Below are 14,227 nucleotides of genomic sequence, written 5' to 3'. Positions count from 1 at the left end.
GGCTGTCATCCCTTTATCATTCTCCTTTCCCAGGCTTTGTTCTTTTTACAAGGAAATATCTTTTCCACTTGCAGCTTTCTTTAAACATCGACAAAATTTTGATGTTTTAACTTTTTTTCCCACCCAAACTCCTATTTGGCATTCGACTGAATTAATGCCAAGCACATACTAAGCTCAGCAAATGCTCCGGAGAAACAGGCGCTCAAACCTCCCACACCTCAGGCGTCTGGAAGCCTTTCCTGACTGTGTTTTCTAATTATTTCCCCAAAGTGGAACTTATCCTAAGTCAAATTGCAATAAGGGTCTGTCTCCTCTCCTTTCAGATTCCTGGAACATCGTCTGTAGTTCAGAGAAAATGGAAGCCCCTGCAGCCTGTTTCACAGCCTCGAGGGCCAGGACAGCCGACAAAGTCCCGAATAAGCGCTGTGGCGGCTGAAATAAAGCAGATCCGAGCCAGAAGGAAAACAGCCCGGATGTTGATGGTTGTGCTTTTGGTATTTGCAATTTGCTATCTACCAATTAGCATCCTCAATGTGCTAAAGAGGTAAAACTTACCTGTTATTTGAAAATGAAATAGCCTGCCATTTCTTGATTCTTAATTAACATTTTTTTTTACTAGCCAGAGAAAAACCTAAACTTTCTGCCTAGATACCTTGTCAGGCCAGATGACTCAGTTATGTTGTTACCAGCAGGTAAGGCGAACAGCCTTTAAGAGTGCTCAGACATGTGCTTTTGTCCATGCGTATTCTCAGTTGCACGGCAGACATAAAACAGATGTTTCTCCAATCTCTTCAAGCTAGTTGCTAAACCTTAGATGCAGACAAAGTTCTAATGCGTAACAACTAATTTACAGCTTGCAGTTCTTTCTTGATGAGAACAAATGAGTTTTTCAAAACTTCGTTTTCAAAAACATAGGCAATTGTGAGAGCATTCTCTCTTAAGGATAAAAAGAGATAAGAATCTTACGTTAGTTTTCTAATTATACTTAGAAGTGCATTGGTGAGCAATTTAAAAAAAAAAAGCAATCAAGGCAGATATGTATGTCGAATGTCTAAACAGAAGAATTCATTTCCTGAAGTCACTGAATCAAGCTCAGAACAAATATTAATAAAAATCAGTGAGGGAAAGTGTGTTATTTGTTACACTGCAGGCACAACTATTAAGTTAAAAATATTGACCCATGACATGAACAGCAGATGCAGAGGCAGCGGTACACACTAAACTTCATGGCCAGCTAACTTTATTGGGAATTATCAAAACTGTTCCACATAGACTGGTCCCAAGGCAATACCAATTCTGTTTACAGCAGGCTTCGAACTTAAGCTAGAATTGCTCCTCTCACTTTTCCCTGATTCAGAATCAATATCATATTCCTCACAGCTGGGAACTCTGAAGAGCAGCAGCTTTGGCTGGAGTCAGAAGAAAGGTGGTATAACCAGCTGCAATGGGTTCTCATTCTCTTTGGCCCCTGTTTTTGATTGTTTAATGGCTTTTTCAATGGAGAATAAATGGAGAATAAACGTTTGTTCAGCAATACTACTTACTACAGTCACAGCCTTAAAGATATATGATTTTTTTGTGGCCTGGGTCCTTCAAACATATGCCAGCTCACAAAATAGAAATTATTTTGCCCTCCATATCTTTTTGTGCTTCGCCTCTTATTATTATCATCATTTTTTTGCTAACAAGAATTTAATATAAATTTATTATGGCCACCTCTAGATACTGTCTTCTGCTTTTAAGAACTTTATAAACATGTTACTAGATGGGTTTTATTCTTTCTCTTTTTAATCTTCTTTCAGTCTAAATTCAATGAAAATTGGATTTACCTCTCTCTGGGTTCCGTATTTGGATTTCCTGTATCTCAGAACTTGCTCTTTCCTTTTATTTCCAAATACTTTTTTGTCAATAATATTTGTCTTATTCTTCCGACTCAAATCCCTTCCTTTCCAAGGAAAACAAATAACTGTCAAAGGAGCAAGGCCATGTTAAATTCAAAATATTTCAAGTTTTTGGGCATTCTACTCTTTTCCACAACATAAAAACTTTTGAAAACAAGAACTTGAAGATTGTTTTTCTTGTTACCACACACATTTTTTTTCAAATGCTTATATATTTGTTTGTCCTTGCATATGAAATTTGTTTTTTCTTTCTCCCACAAAAACCATTCCTAGCTTCTTCTCCTTAAAACTTAACTTTTTGCCGGATTAGTCAAAACCAATTTCTTTACAACAGTTCAGATTTGTCCAAGATTTCAAAGACATTTTGAGGTAAAGGGTCATAACATAGTACAAATTTCTGTTGTCCATATTGTTTCACTCTATGTAATATTTTTGTAAAACTCTAGTACTTTTTAGAGAATAATCTTATACCAGAAATGCATTGTTATCATGCCTTCTTGTTGTAAAACACACACACACACACACACACACACACACACACACAGATACAAAGATGGAGACTTTAGCAGGAAATATATATGTTTTTTGACCTATAATCTTATGGAGTAGCTGTAAGTTATCTGTTGTAGGTTAGCGATTAGAATTTAATAGATGGAATATTTCTAAGTATGGAGGAAATTTTTAAATCGTCTTTAAGGATAGCATAATAAAACATTTTTTAAAGTTTAAAATAATACATGAAAAATTAACACTCATTAATTTTTAAAAATTACCAAAATTCTGCCCATTGAGAACTGTTTCTTCTCTGGGTATTAAGGAGTCCCAGAAGGCAAGTTTCAGATAGTCCAGGAAGACTGGAGTTGAAGGCATATGATACTTTGATCAATACATAAATGAAAGTAGGAAAAAGTACTTGAAGACTATCATTTAGGAGTGATTTTTAAATGATACATATAATGGAATATTAATACAACATTATTCAATTGTATGTAGAAAGAAAATGAAATAAAGAAGATATATATTCAACTTCTGTATTCTTATTTACAAGAAATACTGCAACTGCTATTTGTGAAAGGGAGAGACCCTTCTCTGACCTGATTTGGCTTTTGATTTATTGATTATGCTCTGGAGGTTCTGTTCAGGCACTGAAGTTATTCTAAACCAATTATAGGGTCAGAAACCAATCTGTGGTCAATTCCGGCAACCGAGGAGGACGGGGGTCAGACCAACCTCTACCAATAGCCTCATTCACCTTTGAATTTAATTATTTAAAAGATACTTTTCTGTTGTTTCTTTTCCTGCAGAGTATTTGGGATGTTTACCCACACCGACGACAGAGAGACTGTGTATGCCTGGTTTACCTTTTCACACTGGCTTGTATATGCCAATAGTGCTGCGAATCCAATTATTTATAATTTTCTCAGTGGTGAGTTTTCAACTTTTCTTCCATAAGCCACAGTTCTAACCAAGGATGAGAAATCAATGAACACTCTTCAATTACATGAAGAGTTTAGTTGCTATGTGAGATTTTTCTTTGTCCCTGACCTGATTTGTCTTGAGTTTCTTCTTTTTCGAGGCAACATATTTGTTACTGGACTCATCAGAGAAAAAGAACTAAGTGATTTTTTTCCATGTAAAACTTATAAGAAATGTTATAATAGAAAAGTAAACATTCTGAGAAATCAATAACACAAAATCTTACATGACATACTTTAAACTCTTGATTTACAAAAATATAAAATACTTTGTTCTGTTTTGCCTTGCTATATTATTCCTTTGCCAAAATGTGTACCCTAATTGAGACAGAATTGGGACCTATTCACTTTTAGATATTTTGCTATATTAACGTTTCTCTTGTGTGTATCATCTCTTGGATTTATCTCAATATTTCCCACTAACTACCAAAAGTAGTAGTACTCCAAAATAACACATAAGTTAAATGATACACACATAGATATATGTGTAACTTATACAATTTATATCTGTTTATGGAATCAATATAATTATAAAAATCATTTAAATCACTATTGTTTACTCACATTTTGCCTGACTGACTTTTAGAATTGTGTTTGAATTAGCTACATTTTTACATTGCCTTACTCTCCAATTTATTGGCGATTTCTTTGTTATTTCTATCTTCAACTGCATGATGATTTTATATGGAAGAACAGAAATTCATTTTGTGGCATGTTTACTAAAGCATGTGCATCTTCCAACTTGATCTTTGGCCTTCTGGTTGCATAGGTTGAAAAAAAAAGGCAACCAATTAGATTGTTGAGAAACAATTTTGTTCTATGTTTTTAAAAAATCTAGCACAATGACTAAAGCTCTGAACCTCGCAGTAAGCAGGTAAAGGCTATAAGGAAGTTGTAATGAGAAGTGTTTGAAGCAGAAGTCACAGAACCAAGTCAAAGTCCTAGTATGGAGGATAAAAGTGAGTTAGAGGAGGCAACTGATAATCACTGATAACTCATTATGTGACTGCTATTGTGCTGGGCCCGTGAACATTCATCTTCTCATTTAATCACTGATAACTCAGTGGGTAGCTGAGGCTAAGAGAGAAGAAATGATTCCCAATACTGCCATTCACACTAATAAAAGTGACTGATTCATTCACATAGTTCTCCAATGTCTCCTCCATAATTTAAAGACAAGGAATACCTTCTACAGTAGTTTTCCCCCTTCAGTCTTTGTTCTTTCTTACATAGATTATGAAACTGGAAATTTTCTGGATATTTGAGTGAATTTTTCTAAGTATTTTGTGGATTTAATTGTTTCAATATCAGTTATTTAGAGTAAAATGCAGGAGTAATTTTTGTATAATTTTGGCTTTGTATGACATAAGTTTCACTGTGTTTAATTATTAAATATCTCTGAGCATTCTTCTACTGATGATCACTTCCGGTATAGTTATTTAGATAAAATATACCAATATGTGTAAGTATATGAGGTTTGACTATAAAGGAATGAAATAAATTCCAAGCACCATACATGAAAGGCAGCCTCATTATTTTATGAAAATACTTCATTGTTTCAAGAGTCTACCAAGCTTCCAATAAACTCAATTTCCTTTTTCTATTTTCCCCATCTTTGCAAAATATTACACCTCATTGTTAGTTTGGCTCAAGGGAGCAACTCAGTTGTACCCTATTCACAACTTGTTGAAGCATTTATGCATAATTCCTTTTCCTTTCATTCTCTCTGTTTGCCAGGAAAATTTCGAGAGGAATTTAAAGCTGCATTTTCTTGCTGTTGCCTTGGAGTTCACCATCGCCAGGAGGATCGGCTCACCAGGGGACGAACTAGCACAGAGAGCCGGAAGTCCTTGACCACTCAGATCAGCAACTTTGATAACATATCAAAACTTTCCGAGCAAGTCGTGCTCACTAGCATAAGCACACTTCCAGCAGCCAATGGAGCAGGACCACTTCAAAACTGGTAGAATATTGGTTCATATGACAAGGATACCTGAGTAAAACTATCCTTTTTAAAATCACTGGGAACAAAAATTTTATTATCCTATTGATGTGAAGCTAAAATTACTTGTGGATCTTTTTTTTTTTTTTTTTTTTTTTTTTTTTTTTATCTATTGCTCTTTGGAAATAAAAAAAAAGTCAGTTTAAAATGATTTCTCAACTTTTGATTTAAATATGTTAGAAGTTTAACTTTCAACTGAACTTATTTCAGGCTATTTCACTTTTAGTTTCGTGTATTATAATGTGTGTTAATTAAATGTTTAAACATTTCTAATTCTTTTTATAATCCCTTGTTATTTTAATCTCTCACATTCAAATGGTTCCTAAAAATTACGAGAATCTATCCAATGATTTTTTTTTGCTACTAAAAGAAGTAGCAATTACTAATTCTGAATTAACAATAGACATGTTAGTTGACTTAATAGTTTTTTTTCCTGAAAAAAATCACAAGACTGTTGTTATAATGTGATATCTGAGAAAATATTTATATATAAAATAGCATATTGTGTTAGGTAATTCAAAACTGTCTTACAAAACTATATACTCACTCATTTACACAATTTTCTCAGGTTTGCAAATTGACCATTACTAACATTTCTTGTCTCAATATATGGCCAGTAAGACTCTATTACAGTAAAAGTTTTAACATAATTTCCATCTCTAATGAAAGACTTTAACATTTAAGAATAAGCTAAATCACATCATTATGTTATTTTAACAACAAAAACAAAAAAATGACACAGTCAGCCTTGCTGGATTAAATAAAAAATGCACCACTGTGCTAGGTGCTAGGGAATGAGGTGGGGTCAATGCAAACATGCCTACAAAAGAGCTTCAGTCTAGTGAGGGAGACATGTTGACAGAGTGCAAGGCAGCAAACAATCTGGGGGACAATTCTTGGTCATGGCAGAGCAGTGAAGCTACCAAGGACAGTGGTCTTCACCAGAAAGTTTGTAGCACAGTGGCATTTTTTTTTTTTTCAATTTACTTACAATGACAGTTGATGTCAGTGGATTCCATCTGGGCCTGAGGCTGAGTACCAGGTGGTTAAAAAACAGAGGGGCTTGCTCTTAACTCACACATAAATGAATAGACTATCGTATATTTTGTAGAAAATGTAAGGTTTAGGGGTCAAAGCACTGAATATTCAAACTTATTCCCCTGAAAAATTCTTCTGATTCAAATATTTACTTGAAAATTAAAAGTAAGTGTTTATGAAAGATGATTTTCATCTCATATTATCGTAACAGGTGTTCTGATTGTATTGAAACAAAAGATATGGGGCACAGTGTTTAAGAAAAACTTTCATGGAAAATTAATTTTTGGTTTTTTTTTTCATTTTCCATTACTCTCAGAGAAAAGTAATACAGCCTAATTATCCACAATTTGTTTTCAAATCTTGGAATTTGGGATTCTGTTACCTTGTGCCTTTTATGACTCAAAGCAAAAACTATCTTCTTATACAAGGTTTATTGAAATCATGTTGTAAAATATAAGCACTATATCAGTGAAAGCAAAGTATTTTAACTCTCTCCTTTCTCCCCTTTGTATATTTCGGAACTTCTTTTCTTATTTATGCTGCATGAAAGGAGAGTTGTAATTTTTGGATTGTGATGATAGCACTTTAAAAAGTTTGAGGATAACTTCAAATAATGTTGATAATATGCCTTAATAGTCAAGTAATAGCTCAGAGGAAGAGTAAATTCCTTAGACCCAAATATACCTATTTATAATTTAAAAGAGAGAAAAGGGAGAGAGATTGGGAGGGAAAGGGGGAGAGAAAGGAAAAAACTGACTCAGAGAGCAGCAGTTATGTGACGGATGGGAAGTCAGAATTCCTTTGCTCTAAATCAGTGATTCTCAAAATGTGGTTTCTATACCGTCAGCATCAGCATCATCTGGGAACTTACTGGACATGCTAATTTCCACCCTATCCCACACCTACTTAACCAGAAACTTTAGGAGTGATAGCCCGGAAGCTGTGTGTTAAGCCCTACAGGTGATTCTGAAGCACTTTAAGATTTGAGATCCCACTGCTTTAAGTGATACCATCTGACATAAGTTTATCAGCCTGTGTGAAATAGTCTTTTACTGCACAGGTGTCTACAACAGGGGCCACCATCATCGCTACGGTCAGTGTGGCTGGATGTCTGAAAGAAGAAGCTGAGTATCAATGTTGACTCTCACTCATGTCATCTTATTAAAAAATTACAGTTTACAAAACAATCGCTATTGATAAGTGCAGTGTGAAAGACTGGTTTTAAGGCACCTGTGTGCTTTACGTCCACCTGGATGACTTGAGTTTTTAAGTAAAACTTTAAAATCCCTATCTTATTTATACTTACTAAAGTTTGTTTTGCAGAGGCAGATAGTTTCTAAGAATGATAATTTCATGGAAAGAGATATAAAATAAAATAAAACCAGTACTTAAACTCTGGGAATGTAATAGACCATGTACATAGCACTCAACATGTGAATCCAGGAATCTTTCTAAGAGGTCTGGATTTAGTATGGTTACCTTAATAGGACAAATGGTAAAGAAACAGGTGTTCCCAAACCCTGCCAATCTTATGAAACAAAGAGTCAACTGTTTACCTCATTATTTGCTAGTGACACAAATGCAAAGACATCTTTTGAAAGGAATGTGTTGGGAGTGTTTTATGCTATACCTTAAATATGTATCTCTCTCTTTTTTTGCTATATTTCAAAGATTTAATGTAAGTTGTCAATGTCATTGAGCTTTTATCAATAGGGATGATATAAATTTATCTAACATTGAATCCATTTTAACTTTGTTATTTCTGAATTTCTATAAAACCACAAAAACCTTCATACTTGAATTTATTTATTGTTGGCTAAAGATTACTCCCAGTTTGTGAGGAAATTTACTTCTGAATTTCCAAAGCTTGGAGAATTTATAGGATATTAAACACCTGTTATAAATTATTGATGAGTTAATTGCAAGTAGCAGACAAAATGATATTGAATTTCACTCCTAAGACACATTGTTTTAATGAAGATTAAAGTAAATATGTTTCTAACATTTAGTCTGGCTACGCTTAAACCTGAAATATCAGAATGGCAAAAAACCCCAAAACTGTTTATGGACCCAATTTGTGAGGAGGGCTATTATTTTAATACTAGTGTAATAATAGAATGCACTTGATGTAAATTGCAATAGCCATCAACTGCATTTCAAAAAAAATTTCGCTAGTCATTACAATTTAGAAAGCTTTTCAGTGTCAGTTTTACAACAAATGCCTTTTCTACTTTCTACAAGTTACAAGTCAAAAAAAGTAAATTCCACTAAGTTTTATTCAATTAGTTTTCAAACTGCATGAAGCAAAAAATAGATTTTTTAGAGACAATATATAGAGAAAATATTGTAAAAGTCTACTCTATTACCTTACGTACTACAAAAACTAAAGTACAAAGGCATGAAAACACTATTATTTCCCAAAGTTCAAAGGGAATTGTTTTCTACACAACTACTGCTACTAACGAGGGTGCACCAACCCCCTCCACTTGCCACGTATTTTTATTCTCTTAAGTTTTCTTTATAATCTTTGGAGTTAAATGTCTTTTATGTTTTTCATGAAATGTATTTCTATAATTATTGTATTTCATGTGTGTAACATTATGTCAGGTGTTTAACAATTATCTTATATCTTGAAATTCTTTATGCCTGATTGTACTGTGTCTTCATGAAGAAATTTCTTATCAAATCCAATGTGATTACACACTTACTGCTGTAAAGGATGTGCATTATGTAGTTTTTAAGTAAAAGCTATATTGAGAATTCTATAATCACATTTACACTGCCCTCTCTATTGTATGAAAAATCTTGTTGTTGTTGATTAGATGAGTTGTGTATTCACTCATAGTTAATGTCAAATCTCTGCAGTTAAGGATTGAATTAAGCCCTCTGGTGCAGTACCTAATGATCAAAACATTTTTTCCAATAGGTTTATATAACCAAGGATAATCATGATATAAAAGGTTTTTAATGTTGTTTTTAAGAGCAGGTACTATAACAAAGAAGGTTAACACTGGTACAGAAATATTTCATAAAAGTTATGAAAACCAGATAAATACAGCATTAACTTTTGGAGCTTTTATCTGAGTTGAGAGATTTAGTCTACATTGAGATGAAATGATGAACTCATGATTTTCTATTTATTATCAGACTAGTAAGTGACATTTACATAATTAATTTTTTTCTGCGCCATTTTGTGGAAGACATTTAGGACTATTTTATGTTCACTGATAAATTTTAAAATGTGTATTTTCAGCTTTTCAAATTTTATTGAAATAATTCTGAGAAAATACAGAATCAGACACTAAGTATTAATTTAAAAATCAATTTTTATTCAGCACTGTTTATTCTAACTTTTACATAAAATGAAGCCAAAGTAACATTTCAAGGTAAATACTTGACTCCTAGGAAAATGTGATTTTAGTAGGGGTCTCAAGAGGAAGTGAACTTTTTTGTGGTGAAATTACAAGAAAAAGAAGTTATTCAGTGGTGAGAATGTGTTGCTCTAAGTAATCCATTAGCAAAGACTAGCTACTTGGCCACTCCTCTTCCTTCTGGAGCCAGCCCTGAAGAGTGGTCACAGCATCTTCATTGTTATCCAGGCCAATGGCCATGCATGAGAAGTTGGGTAGCAAAATTTTCGAAGCACCTCTTTGTTCTTGTTCTCCTTTCACTGTTTTGTCACTCTTCACTTGTAATGTCACCACCAGTTTTAGCGCCAAGCTAAGTATCAGCAGACCTCCCTCCACAGCATGCCTTGTCCTATACAACTCCTGGTCCTTCCTTTAGCCCAACCCCATCCAATTGCCTAGGCTCTTGTTGTCTCATGAGATGAACAAGAGGCAAGCAGCTAATTTGAGAACAAATGAAGCAGAGCTGAAGGAAAAAGTAAAACATTAATTTTTGCATATCCAAAATTTCATAATTTTACATTTTTTTAAAACCCATTCATTTTCTTCCCTGAACATTTATGTTTATCAGTGGTCTTCTGAATCTGTGACAACTCTCTTTTCAAGCCCCAGCTAAGCTTCTTGCCTCAAGCCAGAAGGAATCCCAGTTTTGAGAATCTTACGTTAAGGCCATGGCAGGTCGGAGGGGAGATATATCTGAGGAGGTACTGCTTGTGACACCTTCAGAAACAAAACAGCTATTGTGTTACTTTTCATAGGCCCAAGCCCTGAGCAATAGCAAAAAGATAATACTTATTTTTTTTAAACTGTTGTTTATTAGGTGATCAATTTCTGATTAATTTCAAAATATTTAAGGTAATATTTTAATTACCGAGGAAGAATGGTAAAAACGAAATGTTGTGGAACTGGAAAAATCCTCAACAATGCATGGCAACATGAAACTTACTTATTATAGATGAGATAACGAGAACATCTTCAGAAAAGCGATGTTTCTTAAAACAGGGGCATAGATTTAAAAGCTCTGTTTATATGGTTTTGGTAGACTAAGTGAAGGACTTGCCTATAAAGCTGAGTCTAGATCATATAGCATATCCATTATAAAGTGGGAAAATTGCAATTTTAGAGTATCGTCAATATATCCAAAATTTTTTACATGATTTCTAAATGCAAATGTGTGTGTGTCTGTGTGTCTGTGTATGTCTCTCCATATACAACATTCCGTTAATTAGTCCGAATATGTCCTGCAATGTATATTAGTTTCATATCTCGGCTCTTTAATGTCTCTTCTTCGTTTAATTCACTCCTTGGTGTCCAGTTTTCCTCACTGCTTTACAAATATCCAGGTTCTATATTTCCGCTTTTCTAGAGAGCTTTTTCCCTCAAGAATATATTTTTCTTTTTCTTTCTTTCTCTTTATTTTTGTTTGTTTTTAACTAACATTCATACGGTTATAACAATTTGAGACAAGTGGAAAGGAGAGATCTGTAAACTGCCTATCTCCTTGGAAATTCATTGCCAATAATCCTTAAGAATATAAAGTTCCTTGATGTCGAAGGCCTTCTCATTAGTGTTGCTGGCTGTTGTTTCATTGGTTCCCTAGAATAATGCCTGGCATGCAAAGGTTGTTTGATAAATATCTCTTCAATTAATGAATTAATAATAACTGCATGACAATTCTTTTCCCAATTCATCATTTTGCTTCATTTTCTCACAATTGCTTCAATGTGTCTACAGAACTATCTTTCCATGTGAACAAAACACTTTATATTCTCAGTGTCTACAAAGCACATATTTCTTTTACTAAAATTAAACTATACTTTGAGAACACCAAATCCTAATCTCTAACCATCATCAAACTGGCAGGTAGCACCAGTATTCTTTTTGCTCACCAATTTTATGCCCAGACATCTACTCTTTCTTTCATGAATAAAACCTGGCACATGTAAGAGGATTTATCATGGTAAATCTCTCTTTGTTACTGACATTTTCAACCTCTTGGGCTCTCCTCCCCTTACTTATACACATTGGAAACTGACTTGAAGTCATACTCTCTAGCTCTTGGGTCAATGTGGGTAATGCATCCAGGAATCCAGCTTAACTCTTCCTTGGTCTCTCTGATGTGGCTGACTTTTATTTCTACATTTCTTCATCAAACCACTATCACAGTTTTGCACAGCAGATCACATGCTGCACTGCGTGCTTATTATCTCCTATAACAACAGATCCTCCACTGAAATGCAAAACTTTATGTTAATCCAACAACTGCTTCTCCATCCTTTCCTCCTATACATTTCTTCCCACTACAACTTCCCTTCTCAACCCCAAAGCGACTACTGGATTCTTTACCCTTTTATTTTATCCCAGCCTATCAGTGCCATCCTGGACGTCCTTCCTTCTCTACTCAGAGAAAAGCAAGATGATCAGGTAGAATTGCACTAATGACTAGATACTATTTACTCCAAACAAATTCTTACTATTTGTCCTGATGAAATTCATGACAGTTTTCATACAATAGAAAGCCTGCCCTCTTAGAAGAGAACTGAAAAGAAATGGTTGAAGAAAGGTACAAAGCCCTCATGGAGTTAGGTGGCTGGGCCAGCAGAGCCAGGCACTGTTCTGTTCAGAATTGCATGCTTGATACTCCAGATGGGAAGCCTGCCATGGCACTAACCACAGCACTTTTTATACCCTATCTCTGCTATTATGAGCCCACATTCGTTTTTCTTCTGCTTCAGAAATTGTCGTAAAAATAATTTTATCATTTACAAATTATTTTTAAAATCATTTAAATCTGCTTAATTTGATTTTTCAAACCCTCTAAAACCTACACTTCTTATTGTCCAATCTTTGCTTTTAATTGGATACATTTTGAGGCAGAAATAAGTTAATCTCATTTTTTAAAATGTACTAGCTATTAATAATTTTTAAATTTATCTTCCAAAATTGGAAAGTATCCACTTTAAATGCATCTGCAGCAAGGACTTTTTACGTACATTCTGTAGCTTTATTGCTTCCATTGAGAACTGGTAAAATAACAGAACTTACCTTACTGTACGCTGGCATCTTGAAAAGGCAGCAGAAATATTTATCTGATTATCGAACTAATCATATTGTATTTTTTTCCTTCTCTAAGAGAAACTTTCTTCATGTGCTCGGTCAAACATTTTGGTGTTTAAAAATTGGCTTATTTGGTCAGGCGTGGTTGCTCCCGCCTATAATCCCAACACTTTGGAAGGCCAATGCAGGTGGATCACTTAAGGTCAGGAGTTCAAGACCAACCTGGTCAACATGGTGAAACCCCACCTCTACTAAAAACACACACACACACACACACAAAAATTGCAAGGCATGGTTGTGCACATCTGTAATCCCAGCTGCTTGAGAGGCTGAGGTGGGAGAATCATTTGAACCCGGGAGGCGGAGGTTGCAGTGAGCCGAGATTACACCACTGCACTCCAGCCTGGACAACAAGCAAGATTCTGTCTCAAAAAAAAAAAAAAAAAAAAAAAAAAAAAAGACCGGCCGGGCGCGGTGGCTCAAGCCTGTAATCCCAGCACTTTGGGAGGCCGAGACGGGTGGATCACGAGGTCAGGAGATCGAGACCATCCTGGTGAACACAGTGAAACCCCGTCTCTACTAAAACTACAAAAAACTAGCCGGGCGAGGTGGCGGGCACCTGTAGTCCCAGCTACTCGGGAGGCTGAGGCAGGAGAATGGCGTGAACCCGGGAGGCGGAGCTTGCAGTGAGCTGAGATCAGGCCACTGCACTCCAGCCTGGGCGACAGAGAGAGACTCCGTCTCAAAAAAAAAAAAAAAAAAAAAAAAAAAAAAAAGGAAACACACACACACACACACACACACAAACAGACAAACAAAAGTTGACTTATTTAATGAAAATACTTTTATTAGAAAATTATATTTCTCTTTACAAAGTGTATTTTTTTGCATCTGTATAGTCTATCAATTCTAAAAGCATGGTTTCTTTATGCAAAAATGTAGTCTAGGCCTTTAGAATGTATTATTACAAGGAAGTATCTATCAACCATGTTTCATTTGTTTGCTTGTTTTGTTTTGTTTCCAATAGACTATGAATATTCATCTTCAAATGCTACCTCATGATTGTTACATTCCTGTTGCTGAAAGAACTCATCGCTTTCCTACCTTCTTGTCCTTAAATTGCATTCTTCTTATAACTTACTTTGCACATAACCAGAATGGAGTGAGATCATAGAATTAGAGGATTGAGAAAGGAAAATACTTCCCTCATTCCATTTGCAGTAATCTGTGATTCAAAAGTTAACAACATTTTATGTATTCTTGTAGGAGATTCTTTCATGCTTATCACTGATCAACTTACATTCAGGTCAAAACCAATCCTGAAAAAATGCTCATCATCACTCACCA

At 34.8% G+C, this 14,227-nt stretch overlaps 1 non-coding gene across 1 annotated transcript; it reads left to right on the top strand.

Annotated features, from left to right (window-relative positions):
• The first annotated feature begins 3,205 nt into the window (after positions 1-3,205).
• Positions 3,206-8,203, top strand: HCRTR2 (hypocretin receptor 2). The gene is made up of 2 exons (XR_013417032.1): positions 3,206-3,327; positions 5,114-8,203. It is a non-coding gene; the product is annotated as a hypocretin receptor 2 (transcript).
• Positions 8,204-14,227: the final 6,024 nt, after the last annotated feature.

Source organism: Macaca mulatta, chromosome 4 (assembly GCF_049350105.2).
Source record: "Macaca mulatta isolate MMU2019108-1 chromosome 4, T2T-MMU8v2.0, whole genome shotgun sequence".
NCBI classification, from domain to species: domain Eukaryota; kingdom Metazoa; phylum Chordata; class Mammalia; order Primates; family Cercopithecidae; genus Macaca; species Macaca mulatta.
Note: the sequence above shows the minus strand (reverse complement) of the source record. Positions and strands in the feature narration are given on the sequence as shown.